The sequence below is a fragment of the Macaca nemestrina genome, chromosome 6 (genome assembly GCF_043159975.1).
Source record: "Macaca nemestrina isolate mMacNem1 chromosome 6, mMacNem.hap1, whole genome shotgun sequence".
NCBI lineage: Eukaryota > Metazoa > Chordata > Mammalia > Primates > Cercopithecidae > Macaca > Macaca nemestrina.
Window position 1 is genome coordinate 71049877 of NC_092130.1, and position 26497 is coordinate 71076373.

Here is a 26497-nt window from a genome sequence, read left to right on the forward strand (position 1 = left end):
AAGGACCATGAGTCTAGACTTTAAAAATGCATTTTCCTATTAAAACTTTAAAACAACTGTCTGGTGTGCTTCTGGTTGAATTCTGCTCCTAATTAACTCCTATCAGACTAACCTACCCACTGACAGCAACAATAAACACTAGGAAACTATATACAACAAATGTTTGAAGGCATAAAAAATTAGCAATGTTGGAAAGACTTGAGAGCCTATGATCCTTGAGAAAAGGGTAACTCAGGAAGTGAGCTTCACATTCATACTGACTTTTCCCTAAGAGCAATTTGGTTTTTACCAAATTTACCAAATTGTGATACCAAGGAAGAGTTCAGACAGAAAGTGGATACACCAAGGACCCTTAGTACACAGAAGAGACAGAGATAAGAGTTCAAGGTTGCCAAAATGGCTGAACTCAAGAGGAAATACCCACAAGAGGAAAGAACTACAAAGAAGGAAACTAAAAACCTTTATACAAATTTCCCTCAAGTTATTAGCTGACTCCTAAATGATTTATGCAAAGAGCAAGACTACAAGAAAACCAGCAGAAAATACCAACTGAGACTATAATAAAGGGCTGAGAAGTTTTCAGCAGTCATATGGCCCAGGAGACAAAGACAGGAATGTAAGTCCTGCCAAGAGAAAGAGAGACCTTGGTAAATATCCCAGGCTTTCAGTTGAGACCCCAGAAGGGTAACTCTGTGAGTCAGGAACATGACCTGGGAATAAGGGATATATCCTAACAATAAAAGCAAAGCTGAAATAGACCAACCCTATCATAGCCTAACAGCAAGCCTCCACAGATTCAAGGTGATCTGCTGGCAGATCATGATCGCTAATGACAATGACTTGCCTGCTAGATCAATAGAAATCTCAGAAATATTTCAAACTCACTTTCTCCAAGGTTTCTTCATTCTGTTGGCTGGATATTGATACTCAGACTGATCATGAAAGACACATATCAAAGATGGTAGACCTCAGTTTCCTAAATGTGAAGTAGAGCATCCTGCTCATTCTGCTAAACGGCTTTTTAATAATAAGCAATATTATGTTGTGCTACTAAGACTTGAGAAGTTGGTTTATTACAGTGACTAATATATAACTAATAAAACCTCTCTATAGTCACCACCTCATTTAAATGCTATGACACATGTATGTTATTATCTCTATTTTCTAGCTCAGGAAACTAAGGCTCAAGAAAAGTAGATAATCAACCCAAGGTCATAAATGAAAAGGCTAAGATTAGAATTCCTATTTCTTCTTGAGTCAGTTTTGGTAGTTTGTGTCTTTCCAGAGATTTGTCATTTTATCAAGGTTTTCTAGCCTGTCAGCATACAAATGTTCGCAGTATTTCCTTATGTTAACCTTTTATTTCTGTGAGGCCAGTAGTAATGTCTCCTCTAACATTCCTGATTTTAGGAATTTGAGTCTTTTTTCTTTTTCTCTTGTTCAGTCTAGTGAAAGGCTCATCATTTTAAAAAATATATTTTTGAAGAACCGACTTCTGGTTCTGTTGAAAACCAGACATTTAAAAAATATGATATGGCAGCTCTGGAAAATAGAGTCTTTCTCCTTCCTGGACTTTTTTGTTGTTGCTGCTGTTTATTGCTGCTTGTTTAGTCACTTTTCTGAACTACTATGAAGTCTATATTCTTTGTCCTGTGTGGCCACTCCCACTGCTTGGTTAGTTTAATGTTTCTGCTTGCTTAGCTTAGTGTTCTGCTAATGAGTAGACATATTTTCTTAAAGGCCTGGAAACAATACATCTCCCAGTGTTTACTGATGGTCTGTGTGTGTACTGGAGTACAGGAGCATGGCTTCAACACTAAAGCAGGCAGTTAATAACTCTCCCTTAACCTTCACTTCCTACTTATGTAGAGCCTCAAGATCAGCCTAAGGTGAATGCTTAGGTTCTTCACAGGTCTTTCTGAGTGTATGAACAGCTTCACACAGCTGTGGGCATGTGTGTGAGCTTCTAGATCCCCAGGAATGTGTTGGAGTTTCTATTAGGCCATTTTCACACTGCTGATAAAAGCATACCTGAGACTGGGCAATTTACAAATGAAGTGGTTTATCGGACTTATAGTTTCACGTGGTTGGGGAGGCTTCACAGTCATGGCAGAAGGTGAAAGGCATGTCTCACATGGTGGCAGACTCTTTGTGCGAGGAAACTCCCCCCTTTTTTTTTTTTTTTTGAGACGGAGTCTCACGCTGTTGCCCAGGCTGGAGTGCAGTGGCGCGATCTCGGCTCACTGCAAGCTCCGCCTCCCGGGTTCCCGCCATTCTCCTGCCTCAGCCTCCTGAGTAGCTGGGACTACAGGCGCCCGCCACCGCGCCCGGCTAATTTTTTGTATTTTTAGTAGAGACGGGGTTTCACTGTGGTCTCGATCTCCTGACCTTGTGATCCGCCCGCCTCGGCCTCCCAAAGTGCTGGGATTACAGGCTTGAGCCACCGCGCCCGGCCGGAAACTCCCCTTTTTAAAACCATCAGATCTTGTGATACTTATTCACTATCATGAGAGCAGTACAGGAAAGACCTGCCCCCATGATTCAACCACCTCCCACCAGGTCCCTTCTACAACACATGGGAATCCAAGATGAGTTTTGGGTGGGAACACAGCCAAACTATATCATTCTGCCCCTGACCCCTCCCAAATCTCATGTTTCAAAACCAATCATGCCTTCCCAAGAGTCCCCAAAAGTCTTAACTCATTTCAGCGTTTACTCAAAAGTCCACAGTCTAAAGTCTTATCTGAGACAAGGCAAGTCCCTTCTGCCTATGAGCCTGTAAAATCAAAAGCAAGTTAGTTACTTGCTAGATAAATGGGGGTACAGGCATTGGGTAAATATAGCCATTCCAAATGGGAGAAACTGGTTAAAACAAAGGGGCTACAGGCCCCAGGCAAGTCCAAAATCCAGCAGGGCAGTCAAATCTTAAAGCTCCAAAATGATTTCCTTTGACTCCATGTCTCATATCCAGGCCATGCTGATACAAGAGGTGGGTTCCCATGGTTTTGGGCAGCTCTCCCCTGTGACTTTGCAGGGTACAGCCTTCCTCTCAGCTGCTTTCATGGGCTGGCATTGAGTGTCTGCAGTTTTTCCAGGCACATGGTGCAAGCTGTCAGGGGAGCTACCATTCTGGGGTCTGGAGGATGATGGCCCTCTTCTCACAGCTCCACTAGGCAGTGCCCTAGTAGGGACTCTGTGTGGGGGCTACAACCCCACATTTCCCTTCCTCATTGCCCTAGCAGAGGTTTTCCATGAGGGTCTTGTCCCTGCAGCAAACTTCTGCCTAGGCATCCAGGTGTTTCCACATATCCTCTAAAATCTAGGTGGAGGTTCCTAAACCTCAATTTTTGACTTGTGTGCACTCACAGGTACAACACCGCAAGGAAGCTGCCAAGGCTTGGGGCTTGCACCCTCTGAAGCCATGGCCTGAGATCTATGTTGGCCCCTTTCAGTCACAGCTGGAGTGGCTGGGACACAGTGTACCAAATCAGTAGACTGCACACAGCACAGGGACCCCTGGGCCTGGCCCAAGAAACTATTTTTTCCTCCTGGGCCCCCAGGCCTAAGATGCAAGGGGCTGCTGTGAAGACATCTGACGTGCCCTGGAGATATTTTCCAGATTAACATTTGGCTCCTCGTTACTTATGCAAATTTCTGCAGCTGGTCAGAATTTCTCTTCAGGAAATGAGATTTTCTTTTCTATTGCATTGTCAGGCTGCAAAATTTCCAAACTTTTATGCTCTGCTTCCCTTATAAAACTGAACGCCTTTAACAGAACCAAAGTCACCTCTTGAATGCTTTGCTGCTTAGAAATTTCTTCTGCTGGATTCCCTAAATCATCTCTTTCAGGTTGAAAGTTCCACAAATCTCTAGGGCAGGAGCAAAATACTGCCAGTCTCTTTGCCAAAACATAACAAGAGTCACCCTTGCTCTACTTCCCAACAAGTTCCTTATCTCCATCTGAGACCACCTCAGTATGGACTTCATTGTCCATATAATTATCAGCATTTTGGGCAAAGCCATTCGACAAGTCTCTAGGAAGTTCCACACTTTCCCACATTTTTCTGTCTTCTGAGCCCTCCAAACTCTTCCAGCCTCTGTCTGTCACCCAGTTCCAAAGTCACTTCCACATTTTCGGGTATCTTTTCAGCAATGCCCCACTCTACTGGTACCAATTTACAGTATTAGTCTGTTTTCACACTGCCATAAAAACATACCTGAGATTGGACAACTTACAAAAGAAAGAGGTTTATTGGACTTGAAGTTTCACTTGGCCGGGGAGGTCTCACAATCATGGCAGAAGGTAAAAGTAATGTCTCATGTGGTGGCAGACAAGAGAAGAGAGTTTGTGCATGGAAACTCCCCTGTTTAAAACCATCAGACTTTACTCACTATCATGAAAATAACCCAGGAAAGATCTGCCCCCATGATTCAACCACCTCCCACCAGATCCCTCCTACAACACATGGGAATTCAAGATGAGATTTGGGTGGGGACATAGCCAAACCATATCAGAGTTTTTCAAAGTTCCTATGGACATCTCATTCTCCAGCTTTACATTTTGAGGTAGGAGATTAATTAGCAGGATTTGTTTTTTGAGCACTGGTCACTACCCATCACTACTGCTCTTACCAGAGCAGGATCTGGTAGAAACAGAGTGCAGTAAAGAATCCAGCTGAAACCAGCAAAGGGCAACAAAAGTGACCTCTAGCTGCCCACACTGTTCATTACTATAAAGACACTCCTGCTGGGACCATGACAGTTTACAAATGCCATGGCAACAAGCCATGGCAACGGCCTGAAAATTACCTTATATGGATCTAAAAACTCCTCACCTCTAGAAAGTTCTAATAATACACCTCTTAATTAGCATATAATTAAAAGTGGGTTTAAATACAGCTTCCAACAGCACATATGCTGCTACTCTGGGCATGCTGCCCATGGGTTACCACTGCTCTGCAACGAGCAGTATCTCTGCTGCTGCTGTACACTGCCACTTCAACAAAAATCGCTGTCTAACACCAGCAGCTTGCCATCAAATTTTTCCCTGGGTGAAGCCAGGAACCTTCCTGGGCTAAGCCCCAGTTTTGGGGCCCACTTGCCCTGCATCACTTTCAAGTGTTTGGTTAAGCTGTATTTGGCCCCAACTGTTTCCACTGCCTAAGACAGTGGCAAAGTTAATCAATGTTTTTGTTTTTGACAAATGACCCCTGGGGAAAAGTCTTTGCACTGGGTGAGTCTGGAGTGAAATCAAATAAAGGCAGCCTTGTACAATCTGCAGAACCACCAGATAGGTCAAATAATGACAGTTCTCTGGAAATTAGGCTCTTTAAAGGAGCTCCAGCACCATTCTACTTCCCCTGCTGGCTACCAGCCTGCTCATTTTCACAATTGTGGGCTGTTGGTTTTCAAAGCTACAGTGGACCTGGACATGTGACTGTTAGAGTAGGGCAAGTCAAAATGACACAAAACTCACTGTTCTTAGAGATTCAGCTGTTTGAATAAATACTCCCTGGATTGCTGCAAACCTTTGGTAAATTTTCAGAGTTCTAAAAAAGCTGGTTCTGACAATTTTGCCAGTGTTCTCATTGCTGAAGAGAATTTTCAGAGGTCCTTACACCTTCATTTTGGCTGACATCACTCTAAGGCTATGATTAGAACATAGATCCTCTCACTCCTTGACCGAGCCTTCTTCTATTTAAATTAGTGGTCATCAAATTTATGCATATCAGAATTACCTGGAAGGCTTGTAAAAATACAGCTGGGCAACATACCTAGAGTTTCTGATTCAAGTCTGAGGTTGACACCTGAGAATTTGCATTTTATGTATATGTTTATTTTTTATTTTTATTTTTTTGAGGCAGTCTCACTCTGTCACCTAGGCTGGAGTGCAGTGGCACGATCTTGGCTCACTGCAGCCTCTGCCTCCTGGGTTCAAGGGATTCTCCTGCTTCAGCCTCCTGAGTAGCTGGGACTACAGGCATGTGCCACCATGCCTAGCTAATTTTTGTATTTTTGGGTACAGACAGGGTTTCACTATGTTGGCCAGGCTGGTCTTGAACTCCTGACCTCAAGTGATCTGCCTACCTCAGCCTCCCAAAGTGCTGGGATTACAGGAATGAGCCACCACGCCTTGCCAGAATTTGCATTTTTTAAAAGTTCCCAAGTAATGCTGATGCTGTAGGTGTAGGGATTATAATACACTTTAGGAACCACTGCAGAATATCATGTAGTACCTTCAATCCATTGCCTTAGGTAGTGCTTCCCAACCCTGGAATCAACAATAATACATATAAGCGAATAATATATACTATTATCTCTATGTAGTAATACAATACATAAGCTATTATGTATTTAGTACTTCATTGTAGGCATGATATGCTTTACATTGATAGGGTTATTTAATCTATACAACTCATGAATTGGTATTATTACTTTCCCATATTTATAATAAATTGGAAACTGAGGTCAGAGAACAAAGTAGATTGCCCAGAGGCACATGGCTACAAATGCAGGAGCCAGTATGTGAATATGTCTGTTTGATTCTAGAGTACAGGCTTTTTCAGCCTCCATTCCAGTGTTTCTCATAGTAAGAGCTCACTTATGATGCCTTGGTTAACTGTAGTTGGGACATGCATGCAGGATTAAAAACAATGACTCATGTAGTGAGAAAGTGATTGTTATTCTGGCTCTATTTTTTCTATCCTTTGATGACATCATGATAAAAATACCATTTGAGTGCTATATCTTTAATGTCTGTCTAATGGTTGGTAGCCTGCCCTTTTAACAAAGAGAGTTGTCTTTAGACTTAGAGCCTTTAGTGGGCAACAATCTGTAGCCACAATTTAAAAACATTGTTTTGCATTCATTTTTCTTAGTTACTTTCAACTTATAATAGGTGATGCTAGTTTTCCATTTATAGTACTTTTATAAAGTCTCCTTCTTAAAGAAATTAAAGAAAACATACATTTATTTAAAGAAAAAAGGATAGTGAGTAGTATACACAGATACAGTATGAAAAAGGTTGAAATTTGGGAATCCCTGCCTTCCAGAACAGGTTAATGTTCCAAGTGGGCCAATCTGGAACACCCTAAAGGGAAGTTAGGGAAATGTAATTAAAATATGAATTTTGTTTTTTTCAAAGAGGTACTTGGATGGTTAGAGTCAGAACTCCTACAGCAACACGTGTAAAGGCAGGGTAATATCAAGCGAGGAATGGTTTCTTGGTAAGAAATGTACTACAGGAGTGGGCTGGGATTCAGATGGGATTTCACAAAATGTCTGGCAAATTCTCATAAACCTAAATTTCTACAGTAAATTTTGGGTAATTTGTTTCCAACAACAGCGAAAAAATTGTCTCAGTTCACAGGCAAGAGAGTTTGCAGTTGTTAAGGGGACAGCACAAGAAGTGGGGCTCTTAATTCGTGGGGGAGGGGTCGCGATGAATACATCCTGGGCACCGGGCGACGGGTCGGGGGTAGGGAATAAGAGAAGACAGCGGGACTGTAATCAGAGAAGCGGACACGTTTCAAGATGAATAAAAAGAACATGTGCGGAACGAAGAAACAGTTTTGTATCACTGACATAATTAACTAAACTGTTACCCAGGTTTAAATTAAGCAAGGTGTCCGGGGACTACAGCTGTTTTATTTATTTTGGCTGCATGTCATGGGAGCTGTTACTTCCCGGCTTGACAAACAGCCTCAAGATGCAAGCTGGGAGGCTGTGGTCAGCCCAAGGCTATGGAGAGGAAAGGCAGGCCTCCTCTGAACCCCGCCCCAGCAGAATAAGAAGCGAGGGGCAAGGGTCAGCGCGGAAAGGGAGGGTGGAAAGCGCCACAGAGTGCCCAGGGTCAGGGTGGGTAAACGAGCCTTTCCTCCTGTCTTTTTTTTTTTCTCCCACAGATATCTGAATTGTAACTGAACTTTATGCCAGACCTTAACCTTGTTAATCAGGTTTCCAGTCAAATCAGGATCGATTTTAACGCCTCCATTTTGGTTGTCGCTATTGGAATTTCCGAAAAAGCCTAACTGCGCCAGTCCTTCTGTTAGTTCTCCACACCCACCTCCCTTTCCCTGAGACCCCGCCCTTTTCTCTCAGCCCAAACCACAAAAGGCCGCGCTGTTTTAGCTCCTACACGGTGCTCCGCCCCCTCCCCAAACGTCGCAGTACTGCAGGGAAAGGAGGTGGGCCCGGCTGGGGGTGGGGGACGGAGTCGGCTTCGTCTTTCCGCTCTTCAGCCAATGGTGAACTCCCCCTGAGGGAGATGGGGGAGCAGGCTGTAGAGAAGGTCCAAGTATTTTTCCCTTTTTCTGCCACGTCCCAACCATTGACGTGAGCCCACTCCTCAGGTTCTGATTGGGCGTATGCATTGTCCCCCGGCAGAGATCCTGTAAGCCGATTGGTCATCTCTGCCATGAGGGCGGGGCTTGCATACTCTCCTCCTTCGCCTCAACCGCGGCGCAAGGGGCGGGACTCGCCGCCACCGCCTCTGCTTCCGCCGCCGCCACCGCCGCCGCCGCCGCCGCCACAGCCGCCAGCCGCTGCGCGTTCGGCGGGGGAGGAGTTGGAGGCGGAGAAGAAGGCGGTGGTGGCGGGTGGAGGTTCGAGCGCTGTTCTCGCTCCGGAGCCGCTGCACATTTCGGTGAGGGTTTTTTTTTTTTTTTTTTTTTCCAATCTGGCTTGTTCCGCTGTAGGGAGTGTGGGGGTCGGGGCGAGGAAATTGCTGCGTTCTGCTCCTCAGTTTCTCTGTCTCTAGCCTCGGGAAGGAGCGGGGCCTGTCCCTGGCCTGCTGCGCCGGCCATGGTGGGTGGGGTTGATGGCTGTGGGAACCCTTTTTCGCCTCCTGGGCCCTGTCCAGCCCGGACCCGGGCCGCGCTCCTATCCGGGACGGTCGCTCCCGCCGCCCCCCGACGGATGACATCGGTTGGTATCGGGGTCTCCGCTGCCGCTCTTTCCTCCTGCCTCTTCTGCTGTCCTTGGTGACTTGGCCAAGGACCCCGCTGGCTTTCCCGTACACTCGCCACTGTCCGAGAGTGTGCCCCCCAACCAACACCTCACACCCCCCTTCTGCCGGTTTCCCGTCTCCCCGCGTAGAGCGGAACCATCTTACGCCACAGGCCTGCAGCCCCCCTCCCCCGAGGAGCCTTCCGTTGCCGTCGCTCTGCTGGGCGTCTGCATTTTCCCCGATTGTCAGTGAGGCTCGGCACGCAGACACCCCGCTCGAGCCGCAGCAGTCGCTCTACTCCCGGGATCAGCACCCTTCCGCCAGGGCTGTTCTCTGTTAGCGATGTCAGGCCAGAGCTCCTCTTGCAGATGCACCTTTAATTTGGCCTCCCTCAGATGACTGTTAATCATTTTGCGCACATTCAAAATGGTGAGCTTGAAGACGCTCAGACCAAGTTGAAGCAAAGGGAGGTGGTAAATAGTCATTTTGCAGGGAGGAAGAGTAATCTGAGAGTTCTGTCTCCGGACATTAAAAAAAAAAAAATTTACATCCGCATAGGCACTTCTTTTGAGTCTGCTGGTTTTGTGAAGTTTAAAATTTTCGTTACAGGCTTAATGTATTCTGTTTTATCATGAAATATTTGGTCACATTTCTTTAAAATGGCAGTCACCTTTGCTGAAGGCTACAGATTATGTGAAGTGTATGTGAATAAACCTGAGGATAACAGTAATAAACGTTTAAACTATATTTTTCAGTGTTGTAATTGTCTTTTGGGATTCATGTCAATTTTATATGAGATAACCACTTAATTTTAAAAATTCATTACAGACATGGCAAGTTTGATGTACATTTCAACAATGTAAATAACGGACTGTTAGGTAAAATTAGAATATTTCTTTTCATCCCCCAGTCCCACTCCAGTGTCAAGTTGACAGTTTAGTGTTCATTTTTCAAAACGCTCTTACAAATGCACTTCTAAACACATAAACGTACAGGTAAAGTTTTTTTTTTTTGAGGGAGGCTATACCATATATCAAACATGTTTGCATACCGCTTGCTTATTGACTTATTTACATATCTTGAACACCTTTACTTGTTACATAAAGGTCTCCCTAATACTTTTTTAAAGGCTAACTGGTATCTCATCAGTTTGAATGGGCTATAATTTATTCCCTTTTTGAAAGACATTTAATTGTAGTTTCTTTTTGGTATCACAAATAATGATTTATAGTGAAAATAACTTTCTAATTAATTGATCGATGTTTAATTACAAATTTTAACTCATCCTTGATTTAAAAAAATTAAACAGTATGGAAGAATGTAAGATAAAAAGTACCGCTTCCACTTCTAGTCCTGCTTGCATCCTGATTGTCTGCCACCGTTAACAATTCAGTAAACTTCCTCTATGTGTGATTATTTCTGGAGCATGGGTTCCTAGAAGTGGAGTTGCTCAGTTAAAAGATTATGCGTATTTTAAATTTTGGTAACCCTTTCTCCCTCTTTATTATTCTTGTTGAAAATATTCTTGAATGTTTCTTACACATTTCTTCTTCTAGGTAAACTTTAGACTCAACTAAAAATCCTTAGCTATTTTGAATAAGATTGTATTGAAATTTTAGATTAATTTGGAGACAACTGATCTTTATAGTATTGAGTCTCTCTCCTCAGAAATGTGGCCTCTCCATTTTATTCACATCTTGTTTTATATTCTTAGGGAAATTTTTATAGTTTTTCTTTTTTTTCTTCATACGTATAACATTCCTTCCCAGTATTCCTAGCTATTTTATGGTTTGATTCGTGTGGTGGATGGAAACTTTAAATAACATTCCTCTCTCTCTCTTTTCTCTGGTTATAGCCAAACTTTTGAGTTTTCTATCATGTATCAAATTATTTTAATGAGTTGATTATCAGGAGATAGTTACAGTTTTGTGGTTTCCTTTTCAGTTTTTATAACTTAGGTGTTTTTCTCATTGCTTTTGCAATTATACATCCTATAAAATGTTGAACACTGATAGATTAAAAACTAATAGCACTGATAGCTAAAAACATGGTATTGTTTCTGACTTTTAAGGGGGAATGCTTCTAATGTTTTAGCATTAATTATGATGTTTGCTGAAGCTTTCTGGTAAAGCCGTCAATATTAAAATATTTTCTTCTAGTCTTGGCTTTCCAAGATGATTATGTTGTTGTTTCTGACATTTTTAAAAACCATAAAAGAGTTTTCTTATATATATATTTTTGACATCTTTTGAGGTGGTATATGTGGTCATCACCAGTATTCCCTGGTTTATATTTTCCTGAGAGATCACCCTCTTAGAAAATCAACCTTATTGAGGATAATTTAGATACAATAAAATGTACTTATTTAAAATGTACAGTGTATTTTGTTTTTGACAAATGTGTACTCTGTGACCACCACCACAGTCAAGAGTGGAATATTTTCATGTCACAATTAAGGTATAGCATATTTTCATCTCCCCCAAAGTTGCCTTTTACAATCAGTCACAATTTCACCCTCAGGACTAGGAAAGCACTCATCCTTTTTTTCTTGCTATAAATTGGTATCATTTTCTCTAGAATTTCATATAAGTGGAATTATGTAATACATACTCTTTTGTATCTGGCTTTTTCTCTTGGCATGTTTTTCAGGATTATCCATGTTTTTCTGTACTTAACTGGTTCATCTCATTTTATTGCTGAATAGAAGTCCCTGGTATTGACTTACTAGTTTGTTGACCATTCCACCTATTTACAGATACCTGGCTTGTTTACAGTTTGGGGCTGTTATTAATAAACTTCATTTATTGAACATTGATTTATTCAATGAACATTCATTTATTTTGAATTTTTGTGAACATCTTTTTTTCTTGGTAAATTCCTAGAAATGGAACTTGTTGGGTTGTATGATACATAGATGTTTAACTTTGTAAGAAACTGCCAAGCTGTTTTCCAGAGTGGTTGTCCTATTTTACATATCCGTCAGCAGTGTATGACAGTTCCAGTTGCTCCACATCGTCCTCAGCACTTGGTTATTTCAGTCTTTTAAATTTTAGCGCTTTTAGTGGGTATGTAGTGGTATCATACTGGGATTTTAATTTGCAGTTACCAGATGACTAATGGTGCTGAGAATTTGCTCAAGTGTATGTCTTAATGAGCAAAAGATCTGTTGACATCTTTTGTTCGTTAAAAAACAAAACAAAAAAAATGGGTGGTTTGTCTTACTGAGTTGTAAGCATTTTTTAATGCATTCTTAATACAACTTATTTGACACAGTGATACATAAACACACACAGTGCAATCTAAAGCTTGTTTTTTTTTTTTTCATTTTCCTAACTTTAAAAGAAGAGCTTTTAATTTTGATAAATTCATCTTACCAACTTTTTCTTACGATTTGTGCTTCTGTGTTCTAAGAACTCTTTGCCTAATGCAAAGTTGTGTAGATTTACTCTTACGATTTTTCTATAAGTTTTCTAGTTTTGGCTTTTATGTCAAGGCACATTATACATTTTGGGTTAGTTTTTGTATATGGTGTGTAGTAAGGGTCAAGGCTCATTTTCTTTTCAGGTGTATATGTAGTTGTAGCACCATTTGTTGGGACTACTTTCCTTTCCCCATTGAATTAACTTTGTCAAAAGTCAGTTGACCATATAGGTGAATCTGTTCCTGTACTTTTCTCTTGATCTTTGTGCCTATAATTTTGCCAATACTAAGTTGTCATGGTTATTTTTACTTTATAATAAGTGTTGAAATTAGGTAATATGAATCCTTGAACTTTATTCTTTTTCAAAATTGCCTTGGCTATTCTAACTTTACCATAAAACTTTTAGAGGCAGCCTGTTGGTTTCTACAAAAAGTCCTGAAGGGATTTTAATTTGGATTGTATTGAATGCATAGATCAATTTAGGAAGAATCGACATCTTGAGTCTTCCAATTCATAAATACATGTTGTCTCCATTTATGTAGGTCTTCTTTCATTTCCTTTGTCAGCATTTTGTAGTTGCATCATAAAGATGTTACTCATTTTGTTAGATTTATATCTAAGTAATAATTGGTACTATTGTAAATAATAATTTTCTTAAATTTTAGTTTCCAGTTATTCACTGCTATATGTAAAAATACAGTTGGTTTTTGCATACTGACCTTGATTTTTGCAACCTTGCTAAATTCATTTATTCGAGTAAATTTTTTGTAGATTCTTTGGAATTGTCCTATGTAGAGAATCATGTTATTTGCAAATATAGATCCGTTTTATTTTTTTCAGTTTGTATGTAACTCCCTCCACCTTTTCTTCTTATTAGACTGACTAAGACCTCCAGTATGATGTTGAATAGCAGTGGTGAAAGCAGATATCCTTCTCTGTTCCTGATCTTAAGAAGAAAGCTTTGAATCTTTCATTATTGAGTGTGATAGTGGTGCTATAGATTGAATGCTTATGTCCTTCCAAAATTCATAGTGTTGAAACATAATCCCCATTGTGAGGGTATTTGGAGATGGGGTCTCAGGGAGGTGGTTAGGTCATGAGGCTTCTGCCTTCATTAATGGATTTGTGTGCTTATAAAAGAGGTCCCAGAGAGCTCCTATCCCCTTATGCCATATGAGAACACAGTGAAAAAACTGCAGTCTGTGAACCAGGAAGTGGCCCTCACCAAACATTGAATCTACCAGCGCCTTGATTTTGGACTTCCCAGCTTCCAGAACTGAGAAGTAAATTTCTTTCTCTTTTTTTTTTTTTTTTAGACAGAGTCTTGCTCTGTTGGCTAGGCTGGAGTGCAGTGGCGCAATCTGAGCTCACTGCAACCTCGGTCTTCCAGGCTCAAGCAATTCTTCTGCCTCAGCCTCCCGAGTAGCTGGGATTACAGGCGTGTGCCACCATGCCCAGCTAATTTTTGTATTTTTAGTAGAGACGGGATTTCACCGTGTTGGCCAGGCTGGTCTCGAACTCCTTACCTCAGGTAATCCGCCTGCCTTGGCCTCCGAAAGTGCTGGAATTGCAGGCGTGAGCCACCGCGCCAAGCTGAGAAATAAATTTCCGTTGTTTATAAGCCACTTCAGTCTATGGGAGCTTGTTATAGCGGTCCTAATGGACTAAGACAAGTGGCCTTTTATCACATTGAGGATGTTCCCATTCTATTCTTGGATTGCTGAGAGTTTTTGTTGTTGTTGTTTTTGAGACGGAGTCTTGCTCTGTTGCCCAGGCTGGAGTGCAGTGGCCCCATCTCGGCTCACTACAACCTCCACCTCCTCGTGGGTTCAAGCGATTCTTCTGCCTCAGCCCCCTGAGTAGCTGGGATTACAGGTACATGCCACCTGGCTAAATTTTTTGTATTTTTGTAGAGATGGGGTTTTACCGTGTTGGCCAGGCTGGTCTTGAACTCCTGACCTCATGATCCTCCTGCCTTGGCCCCCCAAAGTGCTGGGATTATAGGCATGAGCCATTGTGCCTGGCCGAGAGTTTTTTTGTTTTTTGTTTTGTTTTAATCGTGAGTGGATGTTGAGTTTAGTCAGGTATTTTTACTGTATTATTGAGATGATATGGTTTGTTTCTGTGTTAATGTGATGAATTACATTAACTTATTTGCGAATGTAGAATCATCTTCCATTCTGTGGCTAAACCTCACTTGGTGATGGTGTATTATCTAGTATCATTTTTATAAATTGGTGAAATATTTTGTTTTTTTTGTTTTGCATCTATGTTCATGAAAGATACTTTTTCACGTAATGCTGGTTTCATAGAGTTGCAAAGTGTTTCTTCTTATATTTTTGAAAAAAATTTTATCAGGATTAGTATTATTTGTTTTATAATTTTTTTTTTTTAGAGTTTGCACGTGAACTCTTCTGGTCCTAGAGTTTTCTTTGTTGGAAGGCTTCAAGGGATAAGTCCAATCATTCTTTTTTTTTTTTTTTTTTTTTGAGACGGAGTCTCGCTCTGTCGCCCAGGCTGGAGTGCAGTGGCGCAATCTCGGCTCACTGCAAACTCCGCCTCCCGGGTTCACGCCATTCTCCTGCCTCAGCCTCCCGAGTAGCTGGGACTACAGGCGCCCGCCCCTGCGCCCGGCTAATTTTTTCTATTTTTAGTAGAGACGGGGTTTCACCATGGTCTCGATCTCCTGACCTTGTGATCCGCCCACCTCGGCCTCCCAAAGTGCTGGGATTACAGGCGTGAGCCACCACGCCCGGCCCATTCTTTAATAGATACAGGATTATTAGGGTTATCTATTTCTTCTTGAAAGCTTTCAGTCTTTGTATGAGTCACTCACTAAGTGCGGTTTAGTAGTTTTTGTCTTTCAAGGCATTTGTCTTATTTCATTTATTCATTGTCATAAAATTGTTTCTTAATTATTTTGATGCCCATGACATCTGTAGTGATGTCTTTCCTTTCATTCTTGTTATTAGCAATGTGACCTCACTTGTTTTTATTTGGTTCCAGGTTTATTTTATTAATCTTTTCGAAGTCAACTTTTTATTTGATTGCTTTTTGATTTTTTTATTTTTAGTTTTATTGATTTCTACTCCTTACTATTTCTTTCTGTATGCTTTGGGTTTAAAATTCCTCTGTGTTAATTTATTAAGGTGTAAGCTTAGGTCATTGACTTGAGACCTTTTTTCTTTGCCTTCCAAGCACTGCCCGAGGTGCTCACACAAATTTGATGCACTGATTATTTTTAAAGTTCTTACGTCACTTCCACTTTGACCCATGGAGGCTGCTGTTTAATTTCCAAATATTTGGTGATTTTGCATGTCTCTTTCTTTGTATAATTTGTTTTAAATTCTTTCATGTTTGTTGTATGATCAGAATATGGTTACTCTCAGTAAATGTTCCATGTCCACTTCAAAATAATGTGTATTCTGCTGTTTAGCGATGGAGTATTCTATGTCAAGTTGATTGATGGTGCTTGTTAGGCTTTCTGTTTCCTTACTGAGTTTTTGTTTGTTTCATTGATCATTGAGAGAAGAGTGAAGTCTCCAAGTATAATGGTGAGTTTATTTATTTCTCCTTTTCAGTTTTTGCATCATGTGTATTGAACCTCCTGTTAGGTGCGTGTAAATTTAGGATTGTTAAAACTTTTTGGTGAACGAACCCCTTTATCATTATGTAATGCCCTCTTTATCTGTGATAGTATTCTTTTCCAAAGTCTACTTTATCTAATATTAATGTTGCCTCTCTAGCTTTCTTTTAGTGTTTGTATATTATTTTCCATCCATTTAATCTGTCTTTTATTTAAAATGGGTTTGCTCTGTTGTGCATATGTACCCTAGAACTTAAAGTATAATTAAAAAAAGAAAAATGAGTTTGTTCTAGACAGCCTTTTTAAATTCATCTCGAAAAACCTGTTTTTAAATTGAAGTGTTTAGACTGTTTACATTTAATGTAATTATTGATGTAGTTGGATTTAAATATATAATCTTAATTGTTTTCTGCTTACTCTGATCCCTGTTTTTGAGTCCATTTTATCTTGACCATTGACTCACTACTTACACTTACTTTTTCTCTTTTAAAAAGTTATTGGCTTCTCTGTGATTTATATTATACATCTTTAATAATATACCATATTGAAGCAATATTACACCACATTTTTCATAGTGTCAGAGCTCTACAACAGTATATTTACAATGTATATTTACAATTTCTCCTTATCTTTTGTGCTATTACTGTTTTACCTTTTACAAATGCCATAAATGCATAATACCTTGTAATGTTTGTTTTATTCCTGTGCTGTCTAATATGGTAGTCTTTAGCCAGTGTAGCTATTTAAATTTGAATTTAAAGTAGTATAAGTTAAATTAAAGTTCATTTTCTTTGTTATAATGGCCTCTTTTCCAGTGCTTACTCCTTTTGCATGAAGAACTTCCTTTCACATTTCTTGCATTTCAGTTCTACTGGTAACAAAGTTCCAAAGATTGTCTCACAAATACTTTGTTTCACTTTTTCTTTTGAAAGATTTTGCTGGATATACATTTAATGTTCACAGTGTTAATATTAAGGATGCTGTTTATTACCTTTTGACTTGCACAGTTTCAAATAAGAAGTTGGCTGTGATTCTTATTTAGTTCCTTTTTCTACTGTCAGTATCAAATATGTTTTATCAGTGTTTTTTAAATTTTATTTTATGTGTTTGTTTTTTGAGACAAGGTCTTGCTCTATTGCCCAAGCTGTAGTGCAGTAGTACAAGCTTGTCTCCCTGTAGCCTCCAACTTCTAGAATCAAGCAATTCTCCCACCTTATCCTCCAGAAATGCTGGGATTGCAGGCCTGAGCCACTGTGCCCAGGCTGTCATTGGTGGTGGTAGTGGTTGTTTTTGAGACAGAGTCTCACTCTGTTGCTCAGGCTGGAGTGCAGTGGCGCCATCTCAGCTCACTGCAACCTCCACCTCCTGAGTTCAAGTGATTCTTATGCCTCAGCCTCCCAAGTAGCTGGGATCACAGGCTCCCGCCACCACACCTGGCTAATTTTTGTATTTAACAGGGTTCCACCACGTTGGCCAGGCTAGTCTCAAACTCCTGGCCTCAAGTGGTCTGCCTTGGGCTCCTGGAGTGCTGGGATTGCAGGCATGTATCATTCGTTTTTTGTTTTGTTTTGTTTTTTGTTTTTTTGTTTTTGAGATGGAGTCTTGCTCTGTCTCCCAGGCGGGAGTGCAGTGGCGCGGTCTCGGCTCACTGCAAGCTCAGCCTCCCAGGTTCACTCCATTCTCTTACCTCAGCCTCCTGAGTAGCTGGGACTACCGGCACCCGCCACCATGCCTGGCTAATTTTTTTTGTATTTTTTTTAGTAGAGACAGGGTTTCACCATGTTAGCCAGGATGGTCTCTATCTCCTGATCTCGTGATCCACCCACCTCTGCCTCCCAAAGTGCCGGGATTACAGGTGTGAGCCACCGTGCCCGGCCATATCATTCATTTTTTATAGCAGGTTAGAGATGTTACATCGTGGGATATGTGTACATTTTTGTGTGTGTTACATTTATACTGCTTTTGTAGGGGGGAATCACTGAGCTTCTTGGGATTTATGATCTTTTAAATAATGTTTGAAAAATTCACAGCATCTTCTAATGTTTCCACTGCTCTCCCTCCCACCGCCAATTTGCGGGATTCCAGTTAAATTCATGATGGTTCATTTAATGAAGTCTACAACTCTTGGAGGCTCTATTCTGGTTTTTGTTGCTGTTGTTTTTTAATGTGTTTCTTTTCACTTAAATCACTTTTTATCTAGGCTTGGGTCATGTCTTTTGACCTAACTTTTTTTTTTTTTTTTTGAGACAGTCTCAGTCTGTCACCCAGGCTGGAGTGCAGTGGTGCGATCTTGACTCACTGCAACCTCTGCCTCCTGAGTTCAAGTGATTCTCCGTATCTCAGCCTCCTGAGTAGCTGGAATTATGAGCATGCACCACCATGTCTCACTAATTTTTTGTATTTTTAGTAGAGACGAGTTTCACTATGTTGATCAGGCTGATCTTGAACTCTTGACCTGAAGTGATCCGCCCATCTTGGCCTCCCAAAATGCTGGGATTACAGGCATGAACCACTGAGCCTGACCTGACTTATCTTGAGCTCACTAAAAGTTTCCTCCCCTAGTTTTTTAATGAGCCTATAGAATGCATTCTTCATTTCTGTTACTGTGTTTTTTATTTTTTGCATTTCCATTTTCATCTCTCCTGAAATTTCTCATGAGTTGATGCATGTTCCTACCTTTGTGCCGAGTCTTTAAAAGGGTAATCGTAGTTATTTTAATTTTCTTTTCTGATAATTCTGTTATTTGCCTTATCTGGTTCTGTTCATTGCTGTCTCTTGATAAAGAGGGTTTTTTCCTCCTTAACTTTTTTGTCTTGTAATTTTTGACTGAATGGAAGACTTCATATGCAGAACAGTAGAGATTGAGGCAAATAATTCTTATGTCTGAATGTGAGTCTGCTGCTGCATCTGCTAGGCTTTTAGTGTGGTGTGGCGTTGATTCAGTCTAATTCATGATTGAGATGGGTTTGGATTTTGTTTCTGCGGTTGCATTGTTTAGTGTTACCTTATGCTTATTGTGGCAGCTGAAGTGCCTGATTTTTCTAAGTGTTCCTATTTCACTGTCAACTTTCAGCTTTCTCATGTGTGCCCATCCCTCAGTGGAGAAGTTTCTCCACATGCTCTCATTATCCCCAGCAGTAGACTATTGTTTCTTGATGCTGACTAGCCTGGGGATGGATGCAGAGTTTTCTCTGTCTTCCTTATCTGTACTCAGTGCTACACAAGCCTTGTGTCTCTTGTTTTTGGGTATGGGCCAGTGATGCTGTACCTTCTCTCCATGGTAGCCAAACTCTGCCTCATATCTTTTTTTTTGAAACGGAGTTGCACTCTTGTCACCCAGGCTGGAGTGCATTAATGTGATCTCGGCTCACTGCAAACTCCGCCACCCAGGTTCAAGCGATTCTCCTGCCTCAGTCTCCCAAGTAGCTGGGATTACAGCGATGTGCCACCACGCCCAACTAATTTTGTACTTTTAGTAGAGATGGGGTTTCCCCATGTTGGCCAGGCTGGTCTTGAACTCCTGACCTCAGGTGATCCTCCCACCTCGGCCTCCCAAAGTGCTGGAATTACAAGCCTGAGCCCTGCACCCGGCCCGTATCTTTGATAGGTTTTGTGCAGGAGAGATTTTCTGCTCCTTCCCCAGTGGTAGCAAATCTTTAATGTACCGGTATAGGAGCCAAGACTATAAACTGTTTCCTAACTGTGCTCTAGGAGTAAAGGTCTTTTTCTTTTACTCATACCCAAACCACAATGGAGTACAGAGATTGCTGCCCTTCCCTAGTGGTTTAAAGTTGTTGGCCGTTCACTGTGGCTCACACCTGTAATCTCAGCATTTTGAGAGTCCAAGACGGGCAGATCATTTGAGATCAGGAGTTCAAGACCAGCCTGGCCAACATAGTGAAACCCTGTCTCTACTTTAAAAAAAAAAAAAAAACCAAAAAAATAGCTGGGTGTGATGGCAGGCACCTGTAATCCCAGCTGCTTGGGAGACTGAGGCAGGAGAATTGCTTGAACCTGAGAGGCAGAGTTTGCAGTGAGCCGAGATGGCGCCACTGCCTTCCAGCCTGGGCAAGAGAATGAGACTCCATCTCAAAAAATAAAATAAAAATAAAGTTGTTGCTTTTTTTTTTCCTACTAGGGAGAAGTGTTGAGGAAGGGTTTCATTCCTTTCCCTTGTTGGCAGTCACTCCCTTTCACAACTGAAGTGGGAGTGACACTCCAGCTTTCTATACCCTGCAGAAGTGGAACTCCTACAAATGGTGTATTTCTAAAATTACTTTTTATAGCTGTTTACTGTACTGACTTTTGTATCTTGATGTTATAGCTGTCTGTCTTAATCTGTTCCTGCTGCTATGACAAAATACCTAAGACTGGGTAATTTATAAAGAAAGTAATTTATTTCTCACAATTCTAGAGCCTAGATGTTTAAAATCAAGGTGCCAGTGGGTTTAGTGTTTGGTGAGGGCTGCTCTCTGCTTCCGAGATGGCACCTGGTGCTTGTCTTCACAGCAGAAAATGAAAGAGCGTGAAGGGCTAAGTAGTTCCCCCCCAGCCTTTTTATAAGGTACTAGTCCATTTATGAGGGCAGAGCCCTTATGACTTAATCGCTTTTCAAAAGACCCCACCTTTTATTACCACCACAGTGTGGATTAAGAATTTTGGAAGATGGCACAAACATTCAAACCATAGCACTGACACTATCACTAAATTTTTTTGTATGTCTCAAGTTTTTCTTTTAGATTTCTTTTCACTTTAATAGAGTTTTATTTTTACTTTTTACAAATTTTATTTCTACATTCCTAGTTTTGTTAGTATCTCTTGTTTTCCTCTTTCTCCCCCTCTCCCCCCGCCCACCTTTTTTTTTTTTTTTTTGGTCTTACGATGGTTAGAACTTTACATGTTAGGCTGGGTGTGGCGGCTCACCCCTGTAATCTCAGCATTTTGGGAGGTTGAGGCGGGTGGATCATGAGGTCAGGAGTTCAAGACTAGCCTGACCAACATGGTGAAACCCCGTCTCTACTAAAAATACAAAAATTAGCCGGATGTGATGGCACACGCCTGTAATCCCAGCTACTCAGGAGGCTGAGGCAGGAGAATTGCTTGAACCCGGGAGGCGGAAGTTGCAGTGCCCTGAGATCGTGCCACTGCACTCCAGCCTGGGCCACAGAGAGAGAGACTGTCTCAAAAAAAAAAAAAAAAGAATAAAGAACTTTACATGTTAAGTAGAAGTGATGGTTGGCATTTTAAGAAGGAAATGATACTGACACTTCACTGTTCAATATAATTTTGCCATACCTTTTGGACTGATTAGTTTTATAAGGCTTAGTAAATTCTTTTCCATTTTTAGTTTCTTGAGAGTTCTTTTAAACTTGAATGAATGTTGAATTTCATTGAATGCTTTTTCTCCATCCACTGAAATGTTTATTAATGAAAATAGAAGCAATCATATCTAATGAGTCTGTTTTGGAATAGACTCAGTATATACTGTTTTCAAATATATTGCTGTAATGGCTTGCTAATATCTCAGAATTTTTGTTTTTTTATCACTGGAATTGATATCTAATTTTTTATTTTTGTGACTTGTCTGCTTGTCTGGCCGTTTCTTTTTTCTTTTTTTTTTTTTTTGAGATAGAATTTAGCTCTTATTGCCCAAGCTGGAGTGCAATGGCGCGATCTCGGCTCACTGCACTCTCTGCCTTCTGGGTTCAAGCAAGTCTCCTGCCTCAGCCTCCCGAGTAGCTGGGATTACAGGCATGTGCCTCCACACCCAGCTAATTTTTTGTATTTTTAGTAGAAACGGGGTTTCACCATGTTAGTCAGGCTGGTCTTGAACTCCTGACCTCATGTGATCTACCAGCCTCTTGGCCTCCCAAAGTGCTGGGATTACAGGCATGAGCCACTGCGCCCAGCCTTGTCTGGCTAGTTCATGAAGATTTTACTCTGCTCTTCAAATGAACTTTAAAACATGTCTTTAAAACAAGCTTATGAAATCCTTTTCTGTTCTCTGGACAAACAGGTTTAGCACTGGAAATCTATTTGTATATTTGGATAGAAATTTCTATTAAGACCTGTGGGCCTATTGTTTTGCTTGTGGGAAGATTTTTATTCCTTCCCCCGAAGTCAGGGCCTTACTCTGTCGCCGGCTGGAGCGCAGTGGCACAATCACGGCTGGCTTCAGCCGCCACCTCCAGGCTCACGTGACCTCCCACCTGAGCCTCGCATGTAGCTGGGACTACAGGCACACACCACCATGCCTGTCTAATTTTTACATTTTTTATAGAGATGGGTTTTCACCATGTTGCTCATCTGGTCTTGAGCTCCTGGGCTCAAACTGCCCACCTGCTTCAGTCTCCCAAAGTGCTGGAATTGCAGGCATGAGCCACTGGGCCCAGCCTAGTGTTGTCCTTTTAAGTTATACTTTTAGTGACCCTTATTTTTATGATTTACACATTAAAGAAACATTCATCTGATAATCTTAATATCTGAAGTCTTCATAGGCATTTTCCGTTTCCTTTTATTTTAATTCTTGTCAACGTTCTTTCTCATGTATGTTGTACTTTTTATTGTGAGTTCATATTCTTTGAAATTTTACATGTGAGAATTCTGACCTGGGTTGAAAGTGAGGTGACTTTCAACTGAGAGGAATTAGCTTTGTTCCCAGGTACTTGGAACACCGCTCCCTAAGACTTAACAATATTCTCACTTTGTGGTTTGTTGGCTCATACAGGTTGTATGAATTGCAGCCACAAATCTAATGAGATTAAGCTGTGGCTTTGAATTGTTAGGCGAGATATTCCTTCTCTTTTCCACCATTCACCCCCTACCCAGAGTTAAGACATTTGTATTTGCTTTGAGTTGTGAGGTTTAAAAAATTTTTTTTATCTGTCATACTGTTAGAAACAGAAATTGAGAAGTTGAATTTTCATGAGCTCTTGTTTTATACATGTGTTTCTTATTCTCTAATGTTTGTGTGGTTAGAAGAAGGATCTCATGTCCTAGGTTTCCCAGGATAATTCCACTTCACACTTTCTATTTTTGTCTAATAATTAAATATGTGTTTTTGCATTCTGAAGTGTCTTAGCCTAATTTTCAGTGGTCCATAAAAACCTGTTGCTAACAAAGTGATTAAACATTTTTCTGCCAATTACAAAAGGAGCACAAGTGTGTGAAAGAAAAGTTGGAAAACAAAAAATGCCTTCCAAAGGCATAAAAATCACTCATAGACCCAAACTGAAATATAACTTTAACACTTGAATATATTTTCTTCCAGTGACTATATAAAACTTTTTATTGCACTGTGCTTGTAAAAATGTGTGTAACTTCAGTAAATTAGCACAGACTGAAGTCAATATAAACACCAACCAAGTCAAGAATTAGCATGTGGCCGGGTGCAGCGGCTCATACCTATAATCCCAGCACTTTGGGAGGCCGAGGCAGGTGGATCATTTGAGGTCAGGAGTTTGAGATCAGCCTAGCCAACATGGTGAAACCCCATCTCTACTAAAAATACAAAAATTATCCAGGTGTGGTCGCAGGTGCCTTTGATCCCAGCTACTCGGAAGGCTGGGGCAGGAGAATTACTTGAACCCAGAAGGCAGATGTTGCAGTGAGCCAAGATTGCACCACTGCGCTCCAACCTGGGCAACAGAGTGAGATTCTGTCTCAAAAAAAAAAAAAGAATTAGAATGTTACTAGCACATCCTTCTGCTATAATACCTTTCAGCATTTTGTCTTCCTCTTCTCCGGAAAAGGTGGTTATTCTCTCTTGGTATGTAACACCATAGATTAATTTTGCTTGTTTTTGAACTTTTATAAAAATGGAACATACAGCATGAATTTTTTGTATTTGGCTGTTTTTCATTTCATTCATTTTTATGAGATCCATTTGTGTTTGTAGTATTCCTGTTGTGGGTAGCTGTAGTTCGTTTCTGTTTTATAGTATTTTGCCTACAAATATATTCTGTTATATTCACCCATTTTGCTGTTGAACATTTGGGTTGTTTACAGTTTGAAATTATTATGGACATTGCTTCTATGAACATTTTAAAAAATTTCTTTAATTTTTTAGAGATGGGGTCTTGCTCTGTTGCCCAGGCTGGAATGCAGTGCCAAGATTATAGCTCACTGCAGCCTCGAACTCCTGGGCTCAAGCAGTCACCCTCCACAGACTGCCATATAAGTGGGACTGTAGGTGAACATTTTTATATGTCTTGGTATGCATTTGGAAGATGGACTTGCCTGACCATATCATATGCATATGTTCAGGTTTAGTAGGTGCTTCCAAAAAGTTTTCCAAGATGAATGCAGAGATGTATATTTACAACTGTAAAGTGAAAGTTGCTTAAAATCCACACTAACATTTGATATGGTTAATATTTTAATTTTCATCTCTGGTGTATAATAGTAACTTGTTCTAATTTATGATTTCAGCCAGTTTATGAAATTGATACCTTTTCATATGTTTCTTAGCCATTTGTGTATCCTTTTCTGGAATGTGTCTCATCATGTTATCACATTTCTTCTGGATTATCTTATTCTTTTTTATATTTAGGAGTATGTTATATATGCTGTATGTGAGCACTTTGATACTTATATGTAATGTACATTTCTTTTCTCATTTGTGACTTTCCTTTTCAGTCTCTGAATGGTATCTTTTTATGAATGGAAATTTTAAATTCCGTTGTGCAGTTCATTGGCCCTTTATTTCTTTAGGAAATTTTACTTTTTGTTCCCTTTTTTAAAACATCTTTCTTTACTCCAACAATATAAAGATTTATAGTTTTTTTGGATTTATTGTTTTGCCTTTTACATTTAGATCTACAGTCCTTTTGGAATTGAGTTTTGCATTTTGTGGAAAACAGGCAAAATTTTGTTTCTGCATCAGTATCCAATTAATCTAGTGTGTTCAATGAAAAAACGTATCTTGTCCCTAGAGCTCTGTAATGTAGCATTGTCATAAGTCAATTGTATGTAATGTGTGTCTGTTTCGGGACTCTGTTCCTGTGTTGGTCCTATATGATACTAGTCACATGTGGCTGTTTAAGATTAAAATTAATATAGGCTTGAACACTGCAGAATTTCATCATCACAGAAAGTTCTATTGTTTGACACTTTTCTTTTCTTTTTTTTTTTTTTTTGAGATGGAGTCTTGCTCTATTGCCCAGGCTAGAGTGCAATGGGGCAATCTCGGCTCACTGCAGCCTCCACCTCCCGGGTTCAAGTGATTCTCCTGCCTCAGCCTCCCAAGTAGCTGGGACTACAGGCATGTACCACCATGTGTGGCAAATTTTTGTATTTTTAGTAGAGACAGGGTTTTACCATGTTGGCCAGGCCTGGTCTCCAGCTCCTGGCCTCAAGTGATCCACCCACCTCAGCTTCCAAAACTGCTGAGATTTCAGGCATGAACCACCACGCCCGGTCTGTTGGACACTTTTCTATCCTATTCCATTGATATATTTGTCTGCCTATTCCCTAACAAGCCTCTTATTAATTATCATAGGTTTTTAGGATTTGTCTTCTGAAAGAGTTACCTCTTTGTACCTTGTTCTTTTTAATGATAACTTTGGTTATTCTTGGCCATTTACAGTCCTGTTTACATTTTAGAATCACCTTGTCAATTTTCCCCAAAAAAATGCCTGCTGGGATTTTATTAGGATTACATTTAACCGATATATTATTTAAGGAGAATTGAAATTCATGAAACTGAACCAAGCCAATGAGTATGGGATTTTTCTCCATTTAGTTATGTCTTCTAAAATGTCTGTGAGTGATATTCTGCATCTTTCATTGAGTTTATTTCTAGGGATTTGATGTTTGTGGTTGCTGTTGTAAACAATAACCTTTTTAGGTAATATTAGTAATAAATTTAGTTTTCTAGCTATATGTTGGAATGTGATAATACATTTTTATATCAACTTTGTATCTGTCAACCATCTAAAACTTATTACTGTAGAACTTTACTTGTAGGTAGTTTCTTCCATTTTTTTTTCATATGTAACCATGTTGTCTGTGAATAATGAGATTTTTCCTTCCTTTCCAATCCTTAAACATTTTATTTTCTCTCATTTTTAATTCACTGGCAGGCACACTCACTTGATAGGTGTTTGAGTATATGTATTCAGCTCAGATAGCATGGACTTCTTAATGGAAACTGTGGAAGCCAGCAAACAATAGTAATACATCTTTATAGTGCTCCAAAAAAGAAAAAAAAAAGGCATCTAATGTAGAATACTGTTTTCATTTGAATATCCTTCAAAAACAAAGACAGTCTGAGACATACTGAAGCAGAGAGGGAAGTTGTCACCGGCAGACTCATAACAAACATTAAAAGATGTTATTCAGGCTAAAGGAACATCAGACAGATGGAGGCATGGAAATGGAATAAGTAGACGTTTTCAGAAAGGGATATTGAAGGTGTTTGAAACAGTCTTGATAATGTTTGGTGGGGCTTATATGTAGGGTGAGCTATATGAAAATAACAACCATGGACATGAAGGAGTTAAACTGTTATGAGAGTTTCTTGCATCTTTTGGGACCTGGTAAA

At 40.3% G+C, this 26497-nt stretch overlaps 1 protein-coding gene across 1 annotated transcript in view; it reads left to right on the forward strand.

Moving 5' to 3' along the window:
• The first annotated feature begins 8487 nt into the window (after nucleotides 1-8487).
• The window catches only part of LOC105471097 (praja ring finger ubiquitin ligase 2), a 74143-nt gene continuing 56133 nt past the window's right edge, over nucleotides 8488-26497 (forward strand). The window contains exon 1 of the mRNA XM_011723469.2: nucleotides 8488-8644. The gene's annotated coding sequence lies outside the window, so the exon portion shown is untranslated. The remainder of the gene's footprint in view (nucleotides 8645-26497) is intronic.